General features: G+C 46.2%; 1 long non-coding RNA gene across 1 annotated transcript; it reads left to right on the forward strand.

Moving 5' to 3' along the window:
* The first annotated feature begins 782 nt into the window (after nucleotides 1-782).
* On the forward strand, nucleotides 783-14,835 carry LOC113887440. Its single transcript, XR_003509742.1, has 3 exons — nucleotides 783-954; nucleotides 5,015-8,739; nucleotides 12,511-14,835. It is a non-coding gene; the product is annotated as an uncharacterized LOC113887440 (long non-coding RNA).
* The last annotated feature ends 608 nt before the right edge of the window (nucleotides 14,836-15,443 follow it).

Genomic DNA, 15,443 nt, shown 5'->3' on the forward strand with positions numbered 1-15,443 from the left:
TTTTATGTGTTTGTAGAGAGAGAGAGAGATCTAGTGTCTCTCCCTCTTACAAGGACATTCATTCTATCAGAATAGGGCCCCACCCTGATGACTTCATTTAACCTTAATTATATCCTTAAAGGCCCCATCTCCAAATATAGTCACATTGGGAATTAGGGCTTCGACATATGAATTATGGGGAGGGGGAGCACAATTCAATCCATAACATGTCAGATGATCCCCAGATGTATGTTATATCTTCTTTGCTACTGATGTTAACTGTCACCACCTAGGCTCATCTATGCCTGGCCCCCTCCAATATGCTACAAATCAGAGAGCCCATTTCCATGGCATCACTTCTCAACGGCAAACTCAGTCTCAGCGGAAGCCTTTGCAAGCTTTTGATGCTTCCCTCACCCACTAATTTCTCAAGGTAAGGGTTACAGGAAAGATGCTTTAATTTCTTTGGAGGGCAAAGTTAGCAGTGAATGGGTAGACCCGCATAAGATTCAATACGGTACTCTCATGTGCAGAGTTTTGAATTTCCTCCCCTACATTATGCCAGTAGCCTTCTAACCACTCAATACCAATGTCACAGGCTAGCATCTGGTCCACTGAAGCTTGAGGCCCTCTAGACTGAACGGCAAGAACAGAATTGCTGCCACCTTCAGCCCAAGATCTTTATGACACCCAGCCACCCTGAAGAAACTACAGGCAGAACACACTGCCAGTCTTACTCTCCTTTCCTGTGGGGATGGGGATGGGGGGGGGGTGTAACTGACCACAGTAGGGCTATTTGCTGGGAAAATGTTTTTTTTTTTTCCATATTTATTAATTTGGCTGCGCTGGGTCTTATTTGTGGCATGTGGAATCTATTTTCCGAGCCAAGGATCGAACATGGGCCCCCTGCATTGGAAGCATGGAGTCTCAGCCACTGGACCACCGGGGAAGTCCCTGCTGAAATGTTTAAACTTGGTAAGTTATACGTAAGACCTGCAATTTTAGTTAATTGCATTTCTAATTCCAGTTAGAACTGGAAAGTGTATCCATATGTTTAAAGAATAAACAATGCCAAAAAACTCTACCCACTTAGCTAATTTAATTCTGCTATTACAAAGTCTTTATAAGACCTAATGGTGTGGCATAATAAAAGATGTCTCAGGCACAAGGGACCGAGATTCTAATGCAGGCTTCAGCAGGAATTAATTGTGTGCTTGCTGCTTCTAGTTTGGTCCTACTGACTTCTCAACTAATCTTCTCTGAAACCATGCTGGTCAACCTACCTCTCCTTGCCCTTGGGAATATCCGAAGATTTCTCCACGATCCCCAAATATGCATTCATGGCCTTCATGAAGTGGCTAAAAGTATCACTTCTCATAGGGAGGTGTTAGATCACCTGCTACCTTTAGGGGATTGGGCTTCCCAGGTGGCTTGGATGATAAAGAATCTGCCTGTAATGCAGGAGAGCAGGGTTCGATCCCTGGGTCAGGCAGATCCCCTGGGGAAGGGAATGGCAACCCACTCCAGTATTCTTGCCTGGAAAATCCCATGGACAGAGGAGACTGGCGGGCTACAGTCCATGCGGTCGAACAGAGTCGGACATGAATGACTGACTAACATTAAGGGGAATACTTCCCTGAACAAAGGGGGGAGCTTAACAAAGAGGGGAACTTTTAGCATGGCCTGGAGACCCCATCCCTTTGCCACCCACTCCTGTTCTTAACACATCAGCCTTCAGAGCTTAATGCTCCGCCCTGGTTCAGGTGACAATGCCCATGAGAGAGCCGCAGCTTCCTTGATCATGCTGGTGTTCATTGTGAGTAAGAAACACATACAAGTGAGATCTTCTGAAGCAAATGGATTTTATTGGCAGAACACAAGTATTTAACAAAATACAAGAAACTTAAGCAACAAATACATTTTAAAGACACAGAAATGAGGCTAGCTCAGGGAAACTCAGCAGTATGTCTTTCTCTCTCTCTTTTTTCTTTTTTGCCATGCAATGCAGCATGTGGGATCTTAGTTCACCCACCAGGGATTGAACCCCTCCCCTCTATATTCGAAGCACGGAGTCTTAACCACTGGACTGCTGGGGAAGTCCCAACAGTATGTCTTTTTACATTCTCTTCAGTAAAGGTTACTAGTGAACCTTTGCAGGCTCTCACTCATTCTTGTGGGTCTAGTCCCAAACTGTAGCAAAAGTATTACTGGCTCAAATAGGATAAGATGAAAAGTATACCAAACCAAGTAGCTTCGCCAGGAAACTCAGTGACACAGAAAATAGAAGGCTGTGGGAAGGTTTGAGAGAAAAAGAGGCCTGCTAGAGAGACCAATGAGCCTGAGACAGGGCCTTCCACCCTGTGGAATACAAATACAGCGCACACACATGTTGACATGCCCCCATGGGTACACAATTTTTAAAGATTTCTTGAGTAAGCACAAAAGCATATATTACAGAAAATGAAAACAACCCAAAGTCCAAGCCATTCCCAAAGGCACAATACCCAAAGTCAATTTCTGGTCAAATGACCACTCGCTGATGTCACAGGGTCACTCCTTGAGCCGAAGTCCTCCACATGAAGTTGACGACTTCTGTAGAACTGCTGTGATTCTATGAAATTCAAAACCCTACGGACTAAAGGTTAACCTTATACACCACTAATGCAAATACTATGTATCCATAGAAAAACCAAGGCAAAACCAGAACACAGAAGCTGTAAATGGCATTACCCATTTCCCCAAGGAGAAACAGTCTTCCCTCTCAGTTCTAAAGTCTAAAAACACTTGGGGGTGGGCATTCATTTGTGATCATGGAAGAGTCTTTTTTATTATGTTTTTAAACCCCTTCATTGAGGTATGAGGAATGACTGACATACAAAAATATAGTACACATTTAAGGTATACAATCTAATGAGTCTGGAGATAGTTTACATCCATAAAGCATCTCCATAATCTATATCATAAACACACCCATCCACTCTGAAGTTTCATTCCACCTTCGTAATTTATTGTTATATGGTAATAAAAACATGACTGAGTAAGATCTACCCTCTTAACCTTTCCAGTACACATCAGTTCTGGGGTCCGGAGGAGATGCCCAGGTGCTTGGTTCCTAGCTTTAACTATATCCTATATCCTGTAGCTCAGTACTCTGACAATCTACTAGAGGAAAATCTACAACAGGCCTTTCAGCATTCTGGAAGGTGCTCTGTCTGACTGATTGGGAGAGGCTGAGTAAACCAGTGAATCTCCTTAGGATTCACTGAAGTGATCCCACTGCTGTTCCTTTCCAAAGCTGATGAGAAGTAGGACAGTAGGCTTGCACATGAATAAGGAGAGGCGAAGGAAGCTCAGAAAGCCAACCCAAATCTAAACTGTGAGGTGGCCTGGCTGGCGACGCTCAGTAACCCATTTTGTGTGTGTGCTGGAGTCAGCATAGTGGACTGGGAGGGCAAATTCAAGTCCAGACGGATGAAGAGACCATTCACATTGTACAGGAATGCACCTATTTTGCTCATTCTGTCCACTCTTTTGGACAGAGCTGCACACTACAATTCCATAACTAAAACTCTGCAGGATCTGAGTCCTTGCCTCCTACCAAATATTCGAGCAGGTCCTGTGCACCACAAGACACAGAAATCGGCCCTCTGCCAATTGGAGATCAAATCTCTGCTCCTTCAGAGCCCTTGAGAAAGGGATGGTGAGAGATGACGTTCAGCTCCACTTGCAAGCAGACTGCTGACATCAGCAGAGCGATTTAAACCATCTCTAAACAAGGTTTGTGGTTTTAATCCTCATCCTGAGTGATCCTATTGATCACAGAGAATTCCCCCTGAGGACATATGTATGGGTAAAAAGCTCCTAGAGGATAAGCAGTCGCTCATACTTTTTACTTGTCCTTCAGGAGCTCTTTCCACAAGTTCCTCTTGAGGAAGTTCTCTGCACAGGTCTGACTATGGCTAGGACTTTGGAATCAGCACTTGGAGGGAGGGTGAAGATACCCAGGGGTATCTCACGGGGAGCACATTGTAAGGGAAACTAAAATAAGGAAAATGAAACTGCTCATGCTGAAAAGGGACAAGACATTCTTTCTTGCCTTTCCTAAAAAACGGTGGAATACGGGTCAGTTCTTTGTCTGACTCTGCTGCTACTAAATCACTTCAGTCGTGTCTGACTCTGTGCAACCCCGTAGACAGCAGCCCACCAGGCTCCTCTGTCCCTGGGATTCTCCAGGAAATGGGTTGCCATCTCTGACTCTCTGCAATGTATGCAAATCTTTTCTGTAAGTTAAATAAGCCTCTTGGTAATCTGAGAAACCAAGAGTGTTCCGTCAGGGACCTGGCAGCAAAAGCAGTGACCAAGAGCCCATAAAGCTACAGGAAAAGGGCAGAAAATATCGCTGCAGAAAAACAATCAATAGTGTAAGCAACAGCAGTTCCTTCTCAGAACTCCCTTAGATTACATACTGTGCAACAGTACAGCAGGACAGAGAGCTCCCCTTCCACAACAGCTGTTTTCCACGGGTCTAGGCCACACAGAACAAGGAAGAGACAGCCAAGCCTTCACTTGCAGACAAAATCACAATTCACTTGGGAAAATGGACAATAATCCTGTTCCCGTAGTAAATGTCCTAGTTTACAAGAAACCCGTATTTTCTTATAGTATACCCATCAGGGTCCATTATTATCTTCTGTCCCTCAGCTGTGCTAACCCAAAGGAAGGCCACAAGAATGGAGAAAGGAGACAGGAAAAGAGCCCTGAACCCACAATGCCCACCACAGTCGTCACACCAGAGACCGTTGTCCTCCCCACTGTCAGTCTTTCCTTATACTCTCAGAGCCTCCTCCTCATAGCCCTGCTGGGCCCAAATTTCCCTAATCAAGAGAAAGCAAAAGCCTGAAATGGGGAAACCATGGGACCTTTTCCCTCCCCACGTTGAGCTCCCCTTTCCTCTCCCCGACTCCAGTAGCACACCACCACAAACAATGCAGAACTGTCCCTCCACTGTTGTACCAACACCACTTTCTTCCTTCAGAATGCAGAGAAGGCCCCTTGAGACAATGTCACCCCCATCAACAGGAAGACCCAAATGGAAGAGAAGCCACCAGCAGCCAGCCTTTCTGCTAGAAAGGCTTTCTAGCAGACACACAGAGGGGAGAGAGAGCCACAGCCTGAGGGTGTAGCCCTCTCCAGCAAGAGGAATACAAGGGCTTCATGCTCCAGCTGGGGCACCTGACTTGGGAGCTTCCTGGACATCCAGGCTCATCGGCATATGCGCAGAAAGAAGCAAATGGCCCCGGATTCATGGACAGTTCATTGACAAGACCCATCGGACCTCTTTCTTCCACACAATGTGCAGAGTGTGCTCAGTGGAAGAGTGCAGAAAGTGAACGTGGAAAGTTCCAACCACATTCCTACAGAGTTGGGACTCCTCGGGAATCCCAATGTGCCCTCGCTCTGCACAAAGGCACAGAATTCTGACATCAGGCTACCGCCAACTTCTGCCCCTGACTCAACATTTCCCATGCCCCACATGCTGCCGTTGCCAATATGCGCCTCCTTTAGGAGTTTACCAAGGCACCTGAGGTGTGTGAGTGTTGAAGGAAGAAGTGTCTAGCTGCTAGATCACTAGAACACACCAGCAACAGCAGCTCACTTTCATGTGCCTCTTTATGGCCACAGGTAGTCCCAACAGAAGAGTTGAGTGGTCTACTCAACCAAGTGTAGTCACCATCAGTGGGCACCTCCCGGGAGACTCTCTCAGACTACTGCTCTAGGCCACAGTATAGGAGGGGGAAAGCTCACCTTTCCCCAGATGCTTTTGACAGCCTAAGGCAGTGCATAGACTGAAGCAGGAACACAAGAACATCCCTAACAGTGAACTCCAAAATTCTGAGGAATGCTGTAACATAGGGTAAAGCCTTCATCATCAAAGTCTCACCTTTGCCACAAAGTAATCCACTCTCATGTCACACTCAGCGATGTGCACTATTATCTTCAGTCCCCATGCTACAATGATCCCAGGCAGTACCAGGGACTGAGAAATAGGTAGCAGACACTTTTGACCACAGAAAGTCCAATGCACCTTTCACACTGAGGGCCTATGTCCTCCTGTCCAGCTTTCTCCTTGTGCTCTGAGAGCAGCTCTATAGAGGGTCACTCTTCCCGGCCCCTTCCCCACCTCTAGGCTTTAGGAACCCCAACGAAGGTCCGTATGTAGTCAGTCATTCCATCTTTCCTGATCAGGGGCGTGCTTTCCCCTTTGAGCCCCTAATCTCTCCAGTACTTCTCCTGAAAAGAACCGACAATCAAAAGTGGCTGAGAACCGCTCACGAAACTCATTTAGTTCAAGACTAAATTGGTACAGCTACTATGGAAAACAGTATGAAACTCCCTCAAAAAGTTAAAAACAGAACGACCGTCTAGTCCAGCAATCCCACTTGTGGTGTGTATCCAAAGGAATACCTCACACCAAGAATTTATGGAACATTAACATTCCCACGAGTGAGTAGACATTCACTGAGGTACTGTCTCATGAGCCTAAGTGACATGGCTGGCCTAGGAATGAATTCCTGGAAAGGAACCAGAAACCCAGATTCCATCTCAAATTCAGAAAAAGATTACCTTCTCTTTCCATGAAAGCCCTGATTTGTGAGACTGTCACCAATTTGAGAGTCACCTTTGTGGAATCCTCAACCTTGTGACTTATTTTTAAGTGCCCATACACAGAAGATTTACTGACTAAACCATCCATTTAGGTTTTCTTGACCCCTGCCTCCAATGAAGTCAGCTAAGATGACTTTGATGGGCAGTGGGAACAAGTGTGTATGGAAGGGCAAGAAGACCTCACGGTTATTCTTAAGTTTCACAACTGTTTTGACTAGGAAATAAGCCAGTTTTGATCATCATCATGTCACTTGGTGAAGGAACATGGGCCTAGGACAGGTTTTTCTAAGTATCTCAGGCTTCAGGTTTTCACTGAGTAGGAAACTATCACCATCCCCATCTTTCACAGCTTTAAAGTAATTTCACCAATTACAGGGATAAACAAAAAGTCTTTAAACATGCCCTCTAAAGACTACACACTTTAGTTTCCAATCACAAGGAAATGTGCATTTTCTTTTAACCTTTGGTGAATGAAATTCAGGTTCTGTGATGCCTCCTTCTGGATAAAACCCATGCTAATAGAGCAACAGAGGAGCCCGAGGTTTCTATGAAACTAGAGGTTAGAAGTGTCTCTGAATGCACCTTGGAAGAGTTCACATTTCTATTTAGTGCTTTCCCCCCACCCCAACTGTGAAAACTCTTCCACACATTTTCAACAAATTAACCACTGCCCAGGAAAGAAGTAACTTTACACAGACAATGAAAGAGAGATCTTTTCGGCACTGCCAGTTAACAAGCACCTTCTTGGTGCCTGAACTTGGTGCTGAGCCACATCAGCTTCGGCATAAGGCGTCAGAGATGGCCAGAAAAGAAAGTTGCTCAGAGCAAGGCAAAGTGTGAGTTGCTGGGCTACCTCTTGGCATCATAGCAGGATTAATGAGGCTGGTTTCCAAAGAGAAGCCCAGTAATATCTGAGGAAATTTGCTGGCCCTGTGAAAGGAAACAAATGTTTGGTTGAAATGGGGGTCTGGACATGTAGGGAGACGAGCTAAATGAAGCCACAATGTTCTGTTCCCATATTCTTGAAATGGTGTACTAATTCCCTCCGTACCTCCTGTGTGCTGAGTGCTTTACAAAAACCATACAAGAGATATCCCTGAGAGCAAGGTTTGATTCCCATTTTGCAAATGTGGAAATTGAGGCTCAAAGATGACAGTAAGAAAGAGTCAGACTCAGACAATAAAATTTATTTTTAATGAAACACGATGCATTGTCTCAGCAACACCTGCAAAGCAAAGCAAAGCAAAAAAAAAAAAAAAAAAAATCCTGACAAACTGTGGAAAGGTAAATATTTAATGAAGTCCTGACCCGCATATTACTTGAATTGTTAGCCTACACCTCCAGGACCCCTGCAAAGTAAATGCCCACCCACTTATAGAGGGGATAGACCAGCAGACTATCATTCTCTGCCACTCACTTGGTGTACAGATCTTTCTCCCCTTTCCTAAAGAGAGCTGGCTTTAAATTACATTCAAATCCATGTTCCCCTACCTGAAAAAAAAACAGCACTCCCACAGTCTCTGGATTCCTGAAGTTTGTTTTTCACAATCCCATCCAGTCCAGCCTGCTTCTGCCTGGTATTACAAGTGTCTTCCAAAAGGATAAAAAGACAGATCAGAGCTCTGATGTGAAAATGGCAAGATCAGGCTTTTTGGAAATGTGACATTCTAATAAATTCAGTACGTCTGTAATAATGGCACTCACGGTGAACTGGAAAAAGATGCCACTGACTAGTTTAAGACATTATAAACAGTGTCTGAGCAGCGCTCAGGGAGTGATCCTGACATTGTTGGAAGTTCCGATCTTAGAGACTCAGGGAAGACATTTCAACACCATGTTAAATAATGTTACAGCTGATGGGATGGATGCTACCCTCCTCCCAGCATTTGTGGCCCCACATAACATAAGGTTGCACTTACTCATCTGGCAGGTCTGGACAGCTAATTCCGGGTCCACTCTCTTCTCATTACAGGCCTATCGGCTGGCCAGTACTAGATTTTTCCATCACAGGTCCTGAAGGAAACAGTGATTATACAGATCTACAAGGAGACTTGCTTACAGATGGACAGCCTAATACAGCTGCAGGAAAATTAGGTAACTTGCAAGCTCGTAACATGAGTGGCTGGGGAAAACTTCCCCTTTCCCTTATCCACAAAACACCAAGGCAGCCAAGGGCCGTCAGCTGTCCTAACACCGCACGCAGTCCCTCAGAGCCTTACTGTCTCGTTTCACGTGGAAAATAACAGAAATACCCTCAATGGTGAAGAAAGGTCACAAAAATGGCCAAGATCAACATTTGAACCAATCCCCGGCAACGATATATCCACCCCAAACACCCTACAATAGAAAGCAGAATCAGCTCCATGGTGGCCGCCAGTCACCAGACTGTCTGGCACCCCCACCCACCCAGCCAAAAGCACCCGCCCTTCCCTCTCTTTAAGCCGCAAACACTACAAAGCATTAAGACTATAACTGGGAAGGAGGCTCCGAGACCCACATTTAAACCAAGAAAATCTTCTTCAAGTTTCAGCATGCCGTTACAATAATGCCCAACACCAAACCCGGAAGTGCCTGAGAGATCTTCTCCGCCATCCACCCAGGAGCCCGCAGACACGTCTGTCAAAGTGTCCGTCAGGACACACCATTTACCCGACTCTCCACTCACACCGCAGACAGCCAAATACGAATAAAGTTAGTAAAACTTACACTTTTGCCATTTCCGGAAAGGGAGCCGCCATGTTAAATCCTAACCGAGGAAAACGGTCTACGGAAGCCCCATAGCACAATCCAGACAGTCAGGAGCTTAGGCACGTGCTAGGGCTTCTTCCGCCTTTCACACCCCCGCCTCCCAACATCGTCATTGGTGGGCCTGCGATGATTGATGGGGACAATGGCCATTCCTCTCAGCTAGGTCTACTGGTGGGAAACTGTCCATTTCCCAAGGCCCAGCTGACGTCATGAAATCCCTGCTCGTATTCCTAAGTCTTTCTATATCCGTGTCCATCCCTCAAGGCCTAGCTCTACTTCTTAGGCCTTTGCACATTCATCATGCTTTGTTTCTTGTCATCTTAGTCTTTGGAAAGCATGAACATTCCATTTACCCGGGCCTAGATCAACTAGGTCCCCCTCCAGGAAGCCTTGGAGAAGGTGATGGCACCCCACTCCAGTACTCTTGCCTGGAAAATCCCATGGGCGGAGGAGCCTGGTAGGCTGCAGTCCATGGGGTCGTGAAGAGTTGGACACGACTGAGCGACTTCCCTCTCGCTTTTCACTTTCATGCATTGGAGAAGGAAATGGCAACCCACTCCAGTGTTCTTGCCTGGAGAATCCCAGGGACGGGGGAGCCTGGTAGGCTGCCGTCTATGGGGTCACACAGAGTCGGACAAGACTGAAGTGACTTAGAAGCCAGGAAGCCTTCCAAGTTTTACTCCTTCCAGGCAAAATGTGAGTTCTTCATATTAGATACGGACATGGAGATGTATCAGAGCAGAGATGCAGAGGACTTGTTTCTGAGCCCTGGGGTCAGATAGTACTGGGCTGTGCATGTTGTGTGGGACCCAAGGCTTGCACCTGGATATTTTGCAAGTCAGTTCAGGTTGCAGACATTTGGGGAAGACCAGGGAACACTGACAACAGGCTAACTCTTAGAAGCTTGCTAGGATTGGTACGACCGTTTTCAGGAATTTCATATCCTTTCCTGCTTTTCTATCTCTGAAAATCTTGTCCTTCCTACAAGGCCCAGGCATAAATCACTTCCCTAACTTTTTCCTGAATTCATGTTCCCACCCTAACCACAAGAGTTATTTCTCCTATTGCTATAGGAAGAAAGATATGAGGATTTCATATCTCTGCTGCAAATGTCACTAAGCTTCACAGTTATCCAAAGTGAGACTGGAAGCCCCCTTCCTTCCAGGAGGCCTCTTGCTGAGAGATTTCTGCACCTGCTCACAATTTGTGAATTGTACAAACGAGAAGGCGCAGTTCCCCTAGGCTTTACTACTTTGAGTGTTTAACTCATCTACACTCTACATGGTGTGTGGACCACAGAGGCACGGGGTCCCTTAGCTGGAATGCATGGTCACAGTGCACAGTGCTCCTAGGAAAGTGATCTAATGCTAGCACTGTCCCTCCCATGGGAAAGATCATTTGAGGCTTCGTGGTGTGCAGTGTTATGCAGCAGTCCATGATGTTGCCCTACACACTGTGACGGCTAATTTTATGTGCCAACTTGACTGGTCATGGAGCATCCAAATTAAACATTATTTCTGGTTGTATCTGTGAGGGTGTTTCTGGATGAGTCTCATTTGTATTCCTCCCTGTTCTCATTCTAAAGAATGAACACCATAACCACCTGTTTTGAGTGGCTCCAGGAACTAAGAGTGTACTTCACATTTTGTGGAACCATTGTTTTGTTGCATCCTAGATGTGCTTCTTCTAGGGAACGAGAACTTCTAAACCAGCAGAGATCAGACTTGCAGGGATACAAAGTACAAGTGTTGCAGATGGATCAGATTTATTTATGAGAGACACCACCTTTGTTTCTGCCCCTCTGTTCTGAAGCTTGCAAATCTTGGCAATGGGAGAAACAGCACCATAAATGGGTTCCTGGATCATAGTGGATATTACCTCCTAGCAGCCTGAGCTACAATGCTCCTTGCCACATGCTCCACACAGCAAGCATACCGATTCACCCTAAACGTTTTGGGCACCACAGGATCTGCTACATGATAAGAGCCAAGAGGCTGACCTAGTAGCATGGAGAGCCTGTTTTAGCTGTGGATCCACATTAGCCTGGGCGTGGTGGGAATAACAAGTGCTTTTTGAAGTCTTGGATGGTGGCCAAAATCTCTGCAATTCCCATAAGGATAAGCTACCCCATTTTACTTCCTCTATTGATAAGGAAGGTGATTCGCTCCTTCTCAACCTCATAGCTCTTTCTCCAGTGGCCAGGGAGCATGGGGCAGTAGACAGGAGATGAGAGTCTGTCTCTGCCTGGAAATTTCTGAAGTCAGGAGGTTTCCTGGAGCAGTCTATTCCAGCAGGGTGAGCAGAGACCATTATGTGGTGGATTACGGAAGAAAAGGATGGGGACAAACTGCCACACCCAGTCTTAACTCTGCATCCCTCAGAAGGTGCAGAAGATGATCTCAGTGTTTTCAGAGATAGAACCAGTTGGAGCACAGAGGTTAGAGGAAGCAACAGAACGTTAGGATAGCCCTGACACTTACCAGCCACATAGAAATAGATGACCATTCATCACCACATTTATCCTCACAGCAGTGCTTGTGTGGGAGATACATACAGCCTGGCCTTAAAAAAAGCCCTCAATAAATGGAAAAAAAAATATGCACACTCCTCTCAAGTCTTCCCCAGGCCTAAAATCCCTTGGTCTCCTATAAAACACAAAATGTGTCAATTGATTAATTATTTAATTGATACCTGCCAATCCTGTATTAGGAGTACAGATGAGAAGAAGACCCACTCCCCCACATCCAAATCTCAGCATGTTTCTCTCCTGCCTGCTGACTTGGACTTGCATACCTTGGTCAGGTAGCTCACATCTTAATGGATAAGTCATTCTTTAACACAAGTAGGTAATAATACTGAGATAAAGAGGTAAATTCCAGCTCTGATAAGAGAACAGAGAACTTTCTTTGACATCTGCATCCTGAGGAACCCCTCAGGCAGGAGGTGACACGTTGCAGCTTTGGGGGACCCCTAGACCAGGATGGCAAGATATGAGTTGTGGACACCCACAGCCTATAAAATCTTTATGAATAATCAGAGAGAGACCCGAGCCCACCCACCCAGCGGGCACATCTTCAATCAGGACAGACTGTGACACTCTTGCTTTCTTTTCCCCAGGAGGATGATTTCAATGAGCACAAGGTTTTAATGACTGCCCTCTGCCCTCCCTGCCTCGGCCGCCGCACAACCAACTTGCGCCGCCTCACTCCAAGGCCATGTGAGCCTTGTGCCTGCACATGCCCGCCAGGTCTCATGGCCACGTGGAACAGGGTGGGCCTGTGGATGTCAGCACAGAAGGCAAGGTCGACGGCTTCACCCAAGAAGCAGTTCAGGCAGCCATCATCCCCATGTTGGACCAGGTCAACACCTGCCTGGACCACCTGGAGGAGAGGAATGACCACCTCCCTGGCCGCCTCCAGGAGCGCTTGAATCTAGCTGGCAGACACATCTTGAGTTCCAGCAGCTGCTCAGGGAGGCCCCAAGCGATTGGCAGCCCCTAGTGGAGCCCTCCAGGGGCCCTGGGGCCAGGCCTCAACCCTGCCTGCCTGAGCCCTCACCACCTGGCTTAGGGTGGCCTGCAGATGTCTTGGGGGATCTGCCTGCCTGGGCCATCCTTCTGGTACTTCCCTTTGTGGGCCTGGCATATCCCACCTCCTGGCATCCCCACCTAGGGTCAGGTGTGGGCCTGTGACCCACCTAACTTGCCTGCCTGCTCAACTCCTGGATGCTGCTCACTCTGCCCAGGCCTTGAGTGTTCACACTGAAGTAGTCTCCAACAGTGTGTGCACACTCACCACACATACACACATAAAAGGTCTGTAATAGTCTCAAGTTTTTATAATATGGGCAAACCTCATACAAAAGAAGGGGTTAGGCTTGATTTGGTGGATTCTAAATGGAGGCCAAATGTCCCTTTTGAGAGGGTCCTTGGCTTTATCAGGGGAGTTCGGATGCCTTCTGGCTTGACCTCAACCGCAATTACAAAAAATGCACATACTAAGCAGTGTGCAGTTGTTACCTGATGCTAAGTGTTCCTGGGAACTGGTAGAATAATCCTAGATGAGAGGGTCAGGGTCTCCCTGAGCCTTCTGAGTTTCAACCTCTGAGAAGAACCCTTTTTTCCTAACCTCCAAAAGCACTCCCTCCATTCTGTGCTAGGTACTACTGCGGGGGTGTCCTGGATCCCTTAGCAGTAGTTTTGCCTTAAAGGCAGTTTCCAGTTAGCCTCTGGAAGGTGTGTGGCTATCCTGCTTCACTCTGTAAGTTGCCAGGGTTAACTGGTACAGGTAGTTTGGGGTGAGGCCAAGAGGAAGTTTCACAAGTGTTACAAAGGATTCACCTGACCATCCTCTATTCTAAGGACTCTGGGTGTGAATAAATCATGCCTGGGAATTGAACGTGAGCTATTCCTTTGTTAGGCTAGTGTAGTGAGTAAAATGCCAGGCACTTCTGTTGGCCAGACCTAAGAATCTTTTTGGTTATAGAAATCAAATTAGGCCTGGGTGGATTATCTGTAGATTTCATTCACGGGACCTCCAAGGTTAATTACCTGTGGCCAGAGATCTGTACATGTGTTTCAGTCCACTCAGAATGCTATAACAAAATGCCACAGACTGGGTGGCTTAAATAGCTCACATTTATTTTCTCATAAGGCTGGAGCCTGAAAGCCCAAGAATAACACTGCCAGCAGGATTGGTTTCTGGTGAGACCTGTCTTCCTGGCTTGCAGATGGTCCCCTTCTCTTTGTGCCTTCACATGGTCTCTCTTTTATGTGTTTGTAGAGAGAGAGAGAGATCTAGTGTCTCTCCCTCTTACAAGGACATTCATTCTATCAGAATAGGGCCCCACCCTGATGACTTCATTTAACCTTAATTATATCCTTAAAGGCCCCATCTCCAAATATAGTCACATTGGGAATTAGGGCTTCGACATATGAATTATGGGGAGGGGGAGCACAATTCAATCCATAACATGTCAGATGATCCCCAGATGTATGTTATATCTTCTTTGCTACTGATGTTAACTGTCACCACCTAGGCTCATCTATGCCTGGCCCCCTCCAATATGCTACAAATCAGAGAGCCCATTTCCATGGCATCACTTCTCAACGGCAAACTCAGTCTCAGCGGAAGCCTTTGCAAGCTTTTGATGCTTCCCTCACCCACTAATTTCTCAAGGTAAGGGTTACAGGAAAGATGCTTTAATTTCTTTGGAGGGCAAAGTTAGCAGTGAATGGGTAGACCCGCATAAGATTCAATACGGTACTCTCATGTGCAGAAGTTTTGAATTTCCTCCCCTACATTATGCCAGTAGCCTTCTAACCACTCAATACCAAATGTCACAGGCTAGCATCTGGTCCAGGTTTGCATTAGACAACCCAGAAAACAGAATGACAGCCTGCTGCCTGAGCTCACCACTGCAAATAAAATTCATGAATGCCTACCACTCTTTCCATTTAACTCTATTCCTTTACTGACACTGCATCTCACTTGCCATCCCTGGGTAATATACCTTAAGTCAATCTAGAAGGATGACAGCATCTTTGGACGGTAAATAATATTACCATCTCCATGAGGTGGCCCCTTTCCCTCTGCACATAAATACATAGGGCCCATGGGATAGAATGAATGGACAGCAGTTATTGAATCATATCATGAAAATGACCGTTTAATACTTCTCATTAGGAATGACTTCATCTTTGCACCATAAGCATTTATCTTTCCAACTTGGGGACAAAAGAGGGTTAATAAACAGTTAATTTCAGTACTCCCTTTCTGGGAAAAAAGATTAGAGCAAGCTCTTCGGGATTCTATCATTCTTGTTGTCAGCGAGTGTAAACGAAATGGAAATATGATTCAGTCGGGACCATTGAGAGGTGAAAAGTGTACTAGGGTGCTTCTAAGAAACGTTTCCTCTCCCCCAAGAACTAAATGCACAGAGGGGTGGTCCTTTTGTTTTCCCTGTGGAAATGGTTGGATCTGGATGTGACTCCTGGGAACTGCTGTAGCCATCTTGCCAAGAGCCTGACAATGAAGCCAAATCATGGAGGA

Source organism: Bos indicus x Bos taurus, chromosome X, assembly GCF_003369695.1.
Source record: "Bos indicus x Bos taurus breed Angus x Brahman F1 hybrid chromosome X, Bos_hybrid_MaternalHap_v2.0, whole genome shotgun sequence".
Taxonomy (NCBI): Eukaryota; Metazoa; Chordata; class Mammalia; order Artiodactyla; family Bovidae; genus Bos; species Bos indicus x Bos taurus.